Here is a 13,091-nt window from a genome sequence, read left to right on the forward strand (position 1 = left end):
TCTCTACATATATAGGACCAAGGACAGAACCCAGAAGGCTGACAAAGAAGTACCATGGAGATGGTACACAGACCTCTGAGAACGCGTCCCAAATGGCTACTGCTGTTACCTGGCATCTCATCAGACAACTGGTCCTGGAAGCTCTCAAGGAAGGTTGAAGTTTTTAGCTGCTACTGACCAATATAGAAAAAACAGAGATGTGTAAGTCCCTTCTCTTCTTTCCTTGCCTTCTACTGGCAAAACTTAACGGGAAACCATTTGACTAACAGGAAAATGTAGTTTACAGAGTCATTATAGAGAAGAGTCCTGAAGGGTGCTTTAGAACCAAGAGCTAATAGGTCAGTAGCTGGCACAGACTTCCCATTTTGCCTAGAATAAAAGCTAAAATCCTACAGTGATCTATAGTTGCTCCATAACCCAGTCCCTTGTCACTCTCAATTTCATCTCACTCCTCCTGCTCCTGCCACAGAGATGCCTTGATCCTTCTTGAACACACTAGGCATGTTCTCATCTCACACCCTTCACACTCACTGTTCATTTGGCCTGGAACTCTCTTCCCTGAGATCTTCATGGCTCACTCCCTCATTTCCTTCCATTCAAACATTACTTTGTCAGTGAGGCCTTCTTTCGATTTTCCTCCTACAATTTCACCTCATAGTGGCATATTATTTCCCTTTTCCCTGCTTTCTTTTTTCCATATGTACTTATCAGCCTATAATATACTCTCTATATGCATATATTTATACTTATTTTATTTTATTATTTTTATGTTATATATATTTTTTTCTTGTTTTTTTTTTTTTTTTTTTTTTTTTTTTTTTTTTTTTTTTTTTAAGACAGTCTTGCTCTGTTGCCCAGGCAGGGGTGCAATGGTGTGATCTTGGCTCACTGCAACCTCTGCCTCCTGGTTCCAAGCCATTCTCCTGTTTCAGCCTCCCGAGCAGCTCGGACTACAGACACCTGCCACCATGGCCGGCTAATTTTTGTATTTTTGGTAGAGATGGGGTTTCACCGTATTGATCAGGCTCATGTCAAACTCCTGACCTCAGGTGATCTGCCTGCCTCAGCCTCCCAAAGTGCTGGCATTACAGGTGTGAGCCATCACGCTTGTCCTAATTTTTGTAATTTTAGTAGAGACTGGGTTTCGCCATGTTGGCCAGGCTGGTCTCGAACTCCTGGCCTCAGGTAATCCGCCCACCTCGGCCTACCAAAGTTCTGGGATTACAGGCATGAGCCACTGCACTGGGCCAGTATACTATATATTTTGTATATTTATCTTATTGTATGTCTTCTCCAGTAGAATATGAGCTCCACAAGATAGAGACTTTTATTTGTTTTGCTCATGGCTTAATTCCAGTGACAGAACAGTTTCTGGCAAATATTTGACATTCAACAGATATTTTTTAAATTAGTGAATATACTAACACAACCTTTATCCTAGACAACTCTCACCTGGACACATCCAGGAATCTACTAACTGCTCTCCCTTAATTCATTCTTGTCTCTGACTATTCATTTTCAACACTGCTGCTATAGTGATTTAAATAAAATAATTACACATTAGACTACATTCTATTCCTGCCTCTTCACCTCAGTCATGGCTCTATAGCTAATATTGACTTATTGAAGTAAACTCTATTCATTCAGGGGTTTCGTTAATCATTTAATAATGAAGATTTCTACATATGGCAGTTTTTCAACAGTTTTTCACTTGACTTGTGTTTTTAGTGATCTTTTAAAGAAATCTTTGCATAGTCTCTTATTACCTAATTTGGCTTTTGATACTATAAAAAGTGGATCATTTAAAATCTGATCTTTTGTATGTAGAGACAAGATGAAAATATGTCTATCTTACTTAACAGAAAAGTTATGCTTTTAAAATGTTGCCTGTGAATCGATATACATGTTAAAGTCTAGATTTTTATTTCAAAGTTTATAATAAATTGAGTATTCATTCTTTTAGAAAAGTTTTTGGGAATAAGACATAATAAAATCTCACTTAAGCATTCATGAAAACAAACGTTGCCTAAATCATAAAATATAGATGTATATTTTATATTTTGCATAGTAGATTAAAAGTCTAAAAGGGATTATTGTTTAACAAAATTTCCATCAACTCTTGTCTTACCTCTAAAATAGAATAATATGTTTCCTTTTTGTCTGTCCAAAACCTATTTCTTTGCTCTCTGTAAAAGTTGTATACTTGTAGAAATGAACAGGTTGATCTAGTCTGATGGAACAATAAGATGTAACAAGAATCTGGGCAACAATTGAGCCTGCCTGCCTGGTTGTTTTTCTTTATTCTGAATTACTGTATGGCTTGAGTTTTGCTTATGCCAAGCTAGTGGTTGGATGTGTGTGCCTTCTCTTAGTGAATTGTAACAGCCTGGAGATCAAGATTTTACTTACTTCGTGCCCCACAGAAGGCTTTGCACAGTGTAGGTGCTGAAATTGTTTGTTACAATTAGTTTAAAAATTAGACACAGTAAAAAGTATATGAAGCAACTCTATTAACACATCAATGGAAATTTTAAAGCTAAATGCAAGTCTTCAGATTCAATGCAAAGAATGAACACCCAGAACACCCAGATTTATCAATTATGTAAAATGTGGTGTTCTATACAATGAATTGAGCTGATAGCCATAGACATTTGAGTGTGTGTATATGTGTGTAATGGTTCAAGCTACATTGAAGGGTTTTGATAATTCTCAAAACAATGCTGGATTTTTTTTTACAACATAGAAATTACTGTTCTGCTTCAAATAATACATTTGAATATAAATGCATGCATCTTCATTTCCTACCTTCAGCTTCTCCCTTGCAGGTCTGGGGTCCTAAAACATTGCACGACTGTGTTTTCCTCCAGCTCAGGCTTCTCTACCTTTCTTCATTTGGAGCATCTGTTATGCAACGTATTGAAAAGCAAATTGCCTGTTTTGGAAAGGGTGATTTCCTTTTGAGTCCATCTTAATCTCCAAGGAAAATGTAGACACACACAAAAATATGCACAAACAGCTGGAGTACAGGTTGACGTTAGTGAAACCAAACCATTTTTTTAATATATTCAGAAATTCGAGTGAAGTTGCTTTTTATAAAACTTCCCTGCTGTTCTCACAGCACAGCATGCAGCCCTGTGAGGTGGAATATGCTGTATTTTCACACAAATTTTTCTTAACATGGGTCAGTATTGATAGTGTAATCTTTACAAAATATGCCTCCGATGAAGAAAATAAATCCTCCCTTTCTAATAGCAGGGTTGTAAAAAATACAGCATAAGGCAACTTGTTTGAAATACCATGCTACTGAAACATGTAAGAATATACTTACTCTTTAATCTCAGAATGACTTTCACCGGTTTACCTTTAATGTAATTATTTTTAGCCCTTATGATTTAACTTTGGCTTCATGTGATCCATCTGGTTGGATAAGAGCCAATACTTATGTGTTCCTTTCAGGTTTACTGAGTGCTTACATAAATATTATCTGGCAAAGTAGGTATTTCTCTTATCCCCATTTCACAAACATTTGGTGATTGCTTTTGCAGATGTTACCCAAAGATGTTACGGTAAACTCTAAAAATTCAAAAAGCTTAGTCTATCTGATTGTTCTTTTTTATGAAGTGTCAGACATTTGTTTATTGTAAGTGTATTCCACTGCACTGTTGTAAACCAATTAAAGTGGAGTGACAAAATGATAATACATCTAGTTGATGTCTAAACATGTGACAATACTCTTTCATCATTGAAGAGATGTTGTTAAGAATTATATTTGGCTACCAGTAGTTATAGCCTAAACAAGAGACATATAGCTTTGTCTCATGTTAAAGAAATCTGAAAGCAGACAGCTCAGGTTGAGGAAACCATGCTATATATATTGTGTATATACTATTTATTAGGGAACTACATGTTCCTTTCTGCTTTGCCATTCCCAGCACACTTGGTTTCCATTTTCAGGGCACAGGGTGGTTATCAGAGCTCCAGCCATTGTGACGTCATTTTCTATTAGGATGCAGAAGAAAAAGAAAGAAAAACCAAAAGGTTTGTTTTCAGAAGTCCCACTCAATAATTGTTCTATCTACATCTCACTGGACATCCTAGTTCCAGGGGACAAGGCAACAGTAGACTCCTGGATGGCTCATCATTGCAGGGCTAAGACTGGGGATTTGTTATTGAAGAAGAAAGGATGAATGGTGTGGGGAACCACAGCTTGCTGTTTTTGTCACTCTTCCATAAACGGTTTCCCTACTTTTAAGAACAGAATCTATTGAACCCTCCAAACTATTACCCCACATACTTTTTTAAAAAGTCCCACTAATGGTTTAAAGAGTATCCTTGGTTGAATAAAAATGTAATCAGATAAAACAAAATTAAGATAGAGTGAAAGTGACAGTTGAAAATCGACAAGTATCCATCCCAGATCAGAGACTATATCATAGCAGTAAAAAATGAACTAGAATTTGGTAAAAATCTATGTTATTCCTCTATAGGAATCACTTCCTGTAAGTATCTTGAGACTGTTAAGGAAGCATGCTTAAATTATGACTATTGCTCTTTGGGGTTCTGAGAACTAAAAGGAATGAAAACATCCAGAGTCTTACAATTCCCATCATGAACATGACTTAAAATCTAAAATTCATTAGACTATTGACATTGAACATTAGAATAATAGTGATTTATTGAAAATAAAATTAACTACTAATCTCAAAATTTACATTATTAACATAAAAATGTGCTAGAGCACATTAGTAATTCAGTGCTAGTAAATTAAACAAAAGCAAGATAGGATTTAAAATACAATTTTACTAAGAACTGATTGTGAAAAATCATATAAACATTCCCTTATACTACTTGGAGAAAATAAGTGGCAAAAACATTTAGAAAAGCTAAATAATGTACTTTAGGCATATATGTGTGGTATATAAATATACAGAAAAAGTAATAAAGCTGCCACATTCTTTAACCTAGTAATTCTACTTCTGGGAATCTCTTTTGGAAAAAAGATGGATCCTAAATCCTGAAAAAAAGGTTTGTTGCACAATCTTTATGGCAGCAGGATTTAGAAGTAAAAAACTGAAAATAGCTGGCTGTTCAACACAGGATAATAACTTAGGGAACTGGTGATATGTTCACTTACTGAAAACAGTATTGTCAATCAAGTAACTGAACAGGTAAGAAAAGGTAACAAGAGAACTCTAGGGTATCACAGAGGTACCAACTGCAGGGAGCATCTGTGGCTCCTGGGGCTGGGAGAGAAAAAGGAAGACATTGAAGTTGAAACTGAGCACCTTTGTGGAGGATCCCTGTGGACCCATAGCCCAGACCTCCGAAAAGTCAGGACCCTGACTGAGGCTGATGTTTCTGAGGTGGTGTGTGCTGAAGCTGGTTCTGTTAAGCGTGGGAACAACTGCGAACTGCATCCACCCACTGCTCTGGCAGGGCGCTGCCATTTGTAGGGTGAAAGAAGCATCTCTGGAATGATGTTCAGGACACAAGAAGGAGATAGAAAGCACAAAGGAAGGAGTTCAGTCCCTCCCTTATCCTGTAGAGCTCCACTCTCCCTGAAGCATCCTCTCTAGGCAGAGCCTAACAGGGAACCAGCTATCATAGCAGAAACTCCTGGCCCCTCCCTGCACTCCTAACAGCAGGACTTTTCAGGCTGTGCTTGGTCCATCTGGGTGCCTACCTTCTCCGTCATCAGTTCCGAGGGCTTCTGGAAAATCAAGAGTGGGTTAGGTGTGACGGGGAGGCCCCTGCTGCTGCAGGACTGAATAGGAGCCTATGCCTTGCTCAGTGGGCAAGGGCCACCTTGGCTAAGGTGCCACAGAACAGGTACCCAGGACTGGGTAGGGATGGAGAAGAATGTTTCCAGCCCTCCACGGGGCCGATGGGGCTTTGCCCACATGTGCCACTGCCTGCTGCAGGCTGGACAAGACACTGCCCACCATGGGGGCCTCCTGCTCATTGTCACCATCAACAATGGGCTGTCTCTCTTTTGACTGTGCTGGATCCAGTCGTCTGCAGAGTCCCAGAGCCACCACAGCAAAACTGAGTATAGAAGGCTGATTTGGAGGTGAGAGACAATAACTTAACTGGCACAGCCTTACTTATTGCCTGTCTCTAGCTAGAAGATAGACTCTTTAGGGACACTAGCTCCAGTTCTTAGAACAGTGCCTGGCCCATGGCAGGTGCTCCATAGGTATTGTTGAATTAATGAAAAGAAACTCTCTGTTATTGAAGGAAGGGGTAGATTGTGAAAAAAATTACGGCATCTTTATTTCTGCCTTTAGAGTTTTCCTAATTCAGAAATTCCTCTAAAAAGTGAAAGGTGCAAACCAAGGGAACACCTCCCCTCTCAGTCTTTCCTATTCTACTTTTTCTTAACTATGTGTGACTTTAACAAGTTACTTAACTGTACGGACCCTGGTTTTATAATCCTGAAGATAGAAATAGCATGTACTTTATTTTTTCTCTTTTGAGATGGTGTCTCACTCTGTCACCCAGGCTGGAGTGCAGTGGTGCAATCTTGGCTCACTGCAACCTCCACTGCCGAGGTTCAAACGATCCTCCTGTCTCAGCCTCCCGAGTAGCTGGAACTACAGGCACCTGCCACCATGCCTGGCTAATTTTTGTATTTTTAGTAGAGACAGGGTTTCTCCGTGTTGGCCAGGCTGGTCTCGAACTACTGACTTCAGGTGATCCACCCACCTCGGCCACCTAAAGTGCTGGGATTTCAGGTGTGAGCCACTGCGTTTGACTGGAAAAAGCATTTACTTTAGAGTGTGATTGTAAAGATTAGTGTGATAATATGTACAGAACACCTTATATTCAGGGAGCGCACACATTTGTTCAATGAATTGTACTGTTGAGATCACAAATCACATTTCCTCACCCTTCAACCACTGTGCATCCAACATCATTTCCAAGTAGGTATGATTTCTGAATGATAATAGAAACCAACACTTCTTGGATACTTCTATTTCGTGCCAAGCACCACTGTAAGTGTTTTACCTGTATTAATTAATTCTCCCAAGAATTTATGAAGTAAATGCTTTTATTTTTCCAATTTTACTGAAGAGGAAATTAAGGGAGAGAAAGTTAAAACAAAAACAAAAACAAAACACAACAAAAAACCCTTAGATTACATAGCTAGAAGGTGTCAGGGCTAGAGTTTGAACCCAAGCAATCTGGCTCCAGAGTCTTAGCCACTGGTGCAGTGATCCTTTAATAGGACTACTAATAACTATTCTTATTGCTAAGTATTCCATAAGTCTCCCGGGTATTTACAGGAGTGTCTTGTGTAATTATTAATAGGCACTTTGCCCAATTCAGCCAAAATTCCTAAGGAGAATCATTGACTTAGAAAAACCACATCTGATTGAATTGAGCACGCCAAGAATGAGGGGAGATGGTGTCTCCTTTCACGAGGGTATCTGGACAGAGCTTCAAGTGTCAATCTAATTATACACTGTTATTCTCCTATTATGGAAAAACCCTGTAATTGGATACTAGAAAATTCTCTGTAAAAGCTTGTCCCTCAGGCAAGGCTTAATACTGGTCTCAGAAGCCCAGTTAAATATGTTTCAAAAATCAGTTATCCTTAAAAATACTGAAGGGAAATACTTCACATTAATGCAGTTGTCTTTGGATGGTAACATAATAGGTAATATTTTTTCTTTTTCTTTTTTACAACTCTTTTATTCAAAATTTTTCTTAAGAGGAAGAATTGTTATAAAAACAATGTATTTCTTAAGTATAAGAAAACATTTCTACAAAAAGTAGAAATTTTAGATAAGTAAAAATAAAATGAATTATACATAATTAATTACACCATTACATGTTAAAAATCTGCCATATTTTCTAAATTTTTCTAATGTAAGGATACTCAAAAATTGTGAGTGTGTATAAAAGATGGAATCATATTCTTCATGTTTCTTTCTATTCTGCTGTGCTTTTCACTTACAAGAATACTGTGAATATACTTCTCTATGAATAAATGCACATGTATTCACATTTTGCCATATATTTACTGTTATTAACATATTATAATTTTTAACCATTCTCTTCTTATTGGATATTTAGGTGGGTTCCATTTTATAGCTATCATAGCCCTAAAATTTATACGTTTGTTTCTCACTTCTCTTATTAGTCTCTCAGGATAAATTCCAAGAGTGGAATTTCTAGGTCACATTTAAGACTCTAAGTTTTTAAACGTGTATTGACTAATTGTCCTCCAGTAAAGTTGCTGCAAATTATTCTTCTACCAGCAGTGTCTTAGAGTGACTGTTTCCTTAGAGACACGCGATGTTCTTTATTGTCTTTGTCAGTAAGTCAAGCTAAACAAATATTTAAGATTTATTGTTTATTTCTTTGATAACTGCTTCATGTGCTCTTGTCATGTGTGTGTCTTCTGTGAATTGCCTGTTTTTGTCTTTTGCCAATTTTATTTATTGAATTGCTTTTTTTGAAGTTGATTTGTTCACGCCTGTAATCCCAGTACTTTGGGAGGCCAAGGCGGATGGATCACGAGGTCAAGAGATGGAGACCATCCTGGCCAACGTGGTGAAATCCCGTCTCTACTAAAAATACAAAAATTAGCTGAGTGTGGCGATGCGCGCCTGTAGTCCCAGCTACTCAGGAGGCTGAGGGCAGGAGAATCGCTTGGACCAAGGAGTCGAATGTTGCGGTGAGCCGAGATCGCGCCACTGCACTCTAGCCTGGTGACAGAGTGAGACTCCGTCTCAAGAAAACAAAACCCTGATTTGTAAGAGTTCTTTATCTTCAAATATGTTTAATATGTTTCAAAAGCTTTTACACCAGCTGATGAATTAGTTATATTGAAATTCCTATTCATGTCTATTCCACGCATTACATTTTAAAGGAGAAATCAAAGGCGTGTCCAGTCCTGGAGTGGACTCAATGTCTAAGCAGAGACAAGGGTAACTTGGCACCAACGTTACAGGAAAAGACAGTGCTGGACTCATGAAAGACTCTCGGGAAGAAATGCCAAGAATTCAATCTGGGCGAGAACTATTCTCTTGGGCACAATGAAAAGTTTTCTCCTAACCATAGTTTCTTCATGAAACAAAACTAAAGATTAATATCAAACTTCACAGTGTATCCTTCCCAGTTCCTCTCTGCCTGGTTAGGCTTATTCATCCCTTAGATCTCAGCTCAAGCACCATTTCCTCAAGGAAGTTTTCCCTGACCTTGCCTACTAGGTCAAACCTCCTTGTAATGTTCCTGAGACAGTGTAGTTTTTTGCAGTACTTCTCACCGTTGTGATTTTATATTTATTTACCTGATTGTTTGATTCATACCTCTCTTATTATTTGAATGGATTCTCCCTGAGGGCAGAAACTGTTTTTGCAACTCTTCATCTCTCAGCCTGCCACAAAGGAAATGAATGACAAAGATTCGTTAGATAAATTGTATGTGAAAATGCACTTTAATTATAATTAATATCCAAAAGGAGTGAGTTCAGCCATTCTACATGAATACTTTTGACATTATCATGAAGTGCGAATTTAAGGACCCCCTTCAGATACTATTACACAGAAAAATCTAAACTCAGGAGATCACAATTTAACAGCAAAATAAACACTCTATTGCCCCAAGTGAACAGAGCACATTTTTCCACCTAAAATTCTCGGCAAACAAGGTCAGTTTAAATAGACCTTTCCATTAAATCCCTCATCATATGACTTTTTAAAATGCCATAGGTTTGATTCATAGGCATATAAAGATTAAAAGAAAAAAATCCTGTGTATCTGTGGAGTCCAATACAATAGCCACTAGCACCCTTGACTACGGGGCAGTTGAAAGGTTGTTAGTACAAACTGAGATATGCTGTCCTTATAAGCTATACACCAGATTTCAAAGACTTATTATGAAAAAAATGAAGATGTTTCATTGTTTTAAAATATATATGTTTAAATAATACTATTTGGGATTTATTTTTTATTTTTTGTTTTTGAGACTGCGTCTCGCTCTGTTGCCCAGGCTGGAGTGCAGTAGTGCGATCTCTGCTCACCGCAAGCTCCGCCTCCCGGGTTCAAGCCACTCTCCCAGCCCAGCCTCCCGAGTAGCTGGGACTACAGGCACCCACCACCACTCCTGGTTACTCTTTTTGTATTTTTAGTAGAGACGGGGTTTCACTGTGTTAGCCAGGATGGTCTCAATATCCTGACCTCCTGATCCACCTGCCTCGGCCTCCCAAAGTGCTGGGATTACAGGTTTGAGCCACCGTGCGGGGCCTTGTTTTGGATTTATTGAATTAAATAAACTGTATCATTAAGATTAATTCCACCTGTTTCTTTTGACCTTTTTATTGTTTCTAGTAGAAAATTTACAGTTAATATTTGACTCATATTATGTTTCCATTGGATAGTGCAGCTCTTTGGTATAACTCAGATGGCAAAAACCTCTACCTTGGTAGGATTTGTTTTACGCCACACTCACCTATTGAAAACTGGGAAAGCTGCCAAAGAGATATCTGAGTAACAACAATCTGTTACAAGAATCTGAGTATGAAAACTTACTCAATGAAAGTCCTCAAGTCTCCAGAGCATTCATTGTATCTTATTTCTACCCATAATTTAACACATTCATTTACTAACTTTCTAAGGTCAAAGAAAGAAACGAACAAAGTTGAGAAAGCTGACCAATCGCTTGCACACTTATATCTGAGAATTCAGACTCTTAATCCTTCACTCTTATTTAGCTGGCGACCTTGATAACAAGGTAATACAAACACTATGGAAAGATAGAATAACAAATCTAAGCTGTTGGGGGCTGCATAGTGTGCATAGTTTAGGATCGAGAGGGTTTTCCAATGTAGTACAGAATAGTCATTGAGGTTAGAAAGAGTTAAGTGATTGGTCATAGGACATACTCCATTTAAAACAACAGAATAGTGGCATCATATCATAGGAAGAGTTCTATCCAAAGTGGTGAAAATAAAATATTGAAATTCAGTAATTTTGTTTACTAAGAGTAACTTATTCCCCCAAGGTAAAGGGGAGAATAGGGATAGATGGAGAGAGGTAACAGCAGATGAGAAAGAGGTTTTGCTCTGGTTAGTCAAGGCTTTATTATTAAAGGAACTCCCTTTAAAAATTAGGCCCCTTTAATTGTACAACATATGCATTTTTAGGACACGCATCTGTTAGATTAACACAGTGCTGTAAAATAATGCCTTCATATTGATAGCAGCTATTGCAACACACTTATTAGTAGGAAAATATTCTGCCCTGCCCCGTGAGTCAAATACCATCTTCCGTGCGCTTTTGTGACAAGATCTTAATGGAGCCTTTGGATTATTATACACTTTGGCCTAAGCGAGTGAATGACCGCTAGGTCTGTTCACTGACTTCAAATCACATGTTATCAGTGAAACCTTCACTGCTGGGTTTCCTTTCATTGTATCTCCAGGCTGACTGTTTCCTGTCAATGTCCTTAGAACGGAGAATATACTGAAAACTAGGGTCAGCCACTCAGCCGCTAACGCTCCACTCTGGCTTTGGAAGATAAAGTCATTTTTATTTTGTTTTGTTTCAAAATATTATTTTTTCTTTTTTTTTTAAAAAAACATTAGATTTTTCTGTGATTTGTTTCTTGTTAAAAATCAGCAAGATACATTTTAAACAATATATAGTGTTGTCTAAAGATTTATCAATAAAAAATAATTTCTTATTGTGCACGTTATACCTTATTCAAGAATTTGCATGCTCTGTCCAGCATATAGTCTTTGAGACTGCACAGAGTAGGAGCAACTAAAATTTGAATATGAACCTTGTAATATGATAACTCATGAAAAGCTAATTTATGTGTGATGATTAGTTAATGGAAACTGACAAATTTTTCAAGTCCAAAGTGTATTTATTAGAACTATAATGCAATATCTTTCAGACTTTGTGTTCATAAGCTTGGTTTTTTTTTTTTCCTTATTTGTCTTTTATTTTTGAAAACATAACTGAGTTATTATTTTGAGCATGTTGGGGGAAAAGAAGCATATCAATAAATAAAAGAAGGTAAACAAATCCCCAGACATAAATATCAAGAAAGGAAGACATTAACTGTCCCAGATGGGGAGAGAACAGTTAGCACAGCTGCTTGGAAGTGTGACGATCGCCCTCGCTCTTCAGGCTTATCACATTATTAGAATTATTACAATGGCCAAGGTGTGAAGGATTAGGATAACCAGCTCTCAGTAATTAGCAGTATGCAACCTATTTTGATTGGAATGACAGAAGGAAGTAGAAGCTTCTTAGATGTGGGGGGAAATGGGATGAAGTAGGCAGTAGCAGAAATAAGTAACTGCTTATTTCTGAAAAGCCTTGTTATTGTGGTGTTATCATTGCTACCACTTAAGTGAGCTCCAGGCTGTGTTTCCTGCTCCATGAGGACAGAGCTGTTCTCATGAGCAAGAAAATGAAGTGATAGCAGCAAAAAATTAAAAAAAAAAAAATCTAGAGGCAAAGGATCCAGTCATCTTATACAGTCACATGGTAAAGAATATCCTTAATCAACAGCTCCAAATTAATTGGCAATAGGCAAAATCACAGTACTGGATTTGAACACAGGTAGATTAACATAATTTTGACAGGTGCAAGAAAGGGCTCTCCACAGAGAAAGAGTGCCTGGGATGGGGTCTCTGAACAAGCCTACCCCGAGGAAACTGTACTATAATATAAAAAGAAAAGAGAACAACTCACTCTCAGTGGAGGTCTGAAGAAAACGTTCCTACTTTCCGTTTGAGTTCAGAATAAGCCCCTGAGCAGGACTAAGATAGGAGACAAAATGGATCGGTTGAGTGGTTGTCCTCAAATTAGTTTTAATATGATTATTTTGTCTTTTTTGTTTATTTAATGTTTGGTTGGCTGAGGTTTTTAAACGGAGCAAGTCATTCTATTTCCTCACTGATTGAATGCCAGTCGAACTACTTTTGGCTTCTAGATGGAAATTTCTGATTCTCTTGCAATTATCCACACCAGTGTGATTTTTCTTTCTCTTTGGAAGTTCCAGGGTCCCTGACTCTCTGTTATATGCACTCCAGGGACAGATGGCAGAGGAAGACACCACCTGTCTGACAA

At 37.9% G+C, this 13,091-nt stretch overlaps 1 long non-coding RNA gene across 1 annotated transcript in view; it reads left to right on the forward strand.

Moving 5' to 3' along the window:
- Positions 1-8,005, forward strand: part of LOC112625417 — a 77,846-nt gene extending 69,841 nt beyond the window's left edge. The window contains exons 5-6 of the long non-coding RNA XR_003119586.1: positions 16-201; positions 6,478-8,005. This is a non-coding gene — a long non-coding RNA (uncharacterized LOC112625417). The remainder of the gene's footprint in view (positions 1-15; positions 202-6,477) is intronic.
- Positions 8,006-13,091: the final 5,086 nt, after the last annotated feature.

This window comes from Theropithecus gelada, chromosome 5 (assembly GCF_003255815.1).
Source record: "Theropithecus gelada isolate Dixy chromosome 5, Tgel_1.0, whole genome shotgun sequence".
NCBI classification, from domain to species: Eukaryota; Metazoa; Chordata; class Mammalia; order Primates; family Cercopithecidae; genus Theropithecus; species Theropithecus gelada.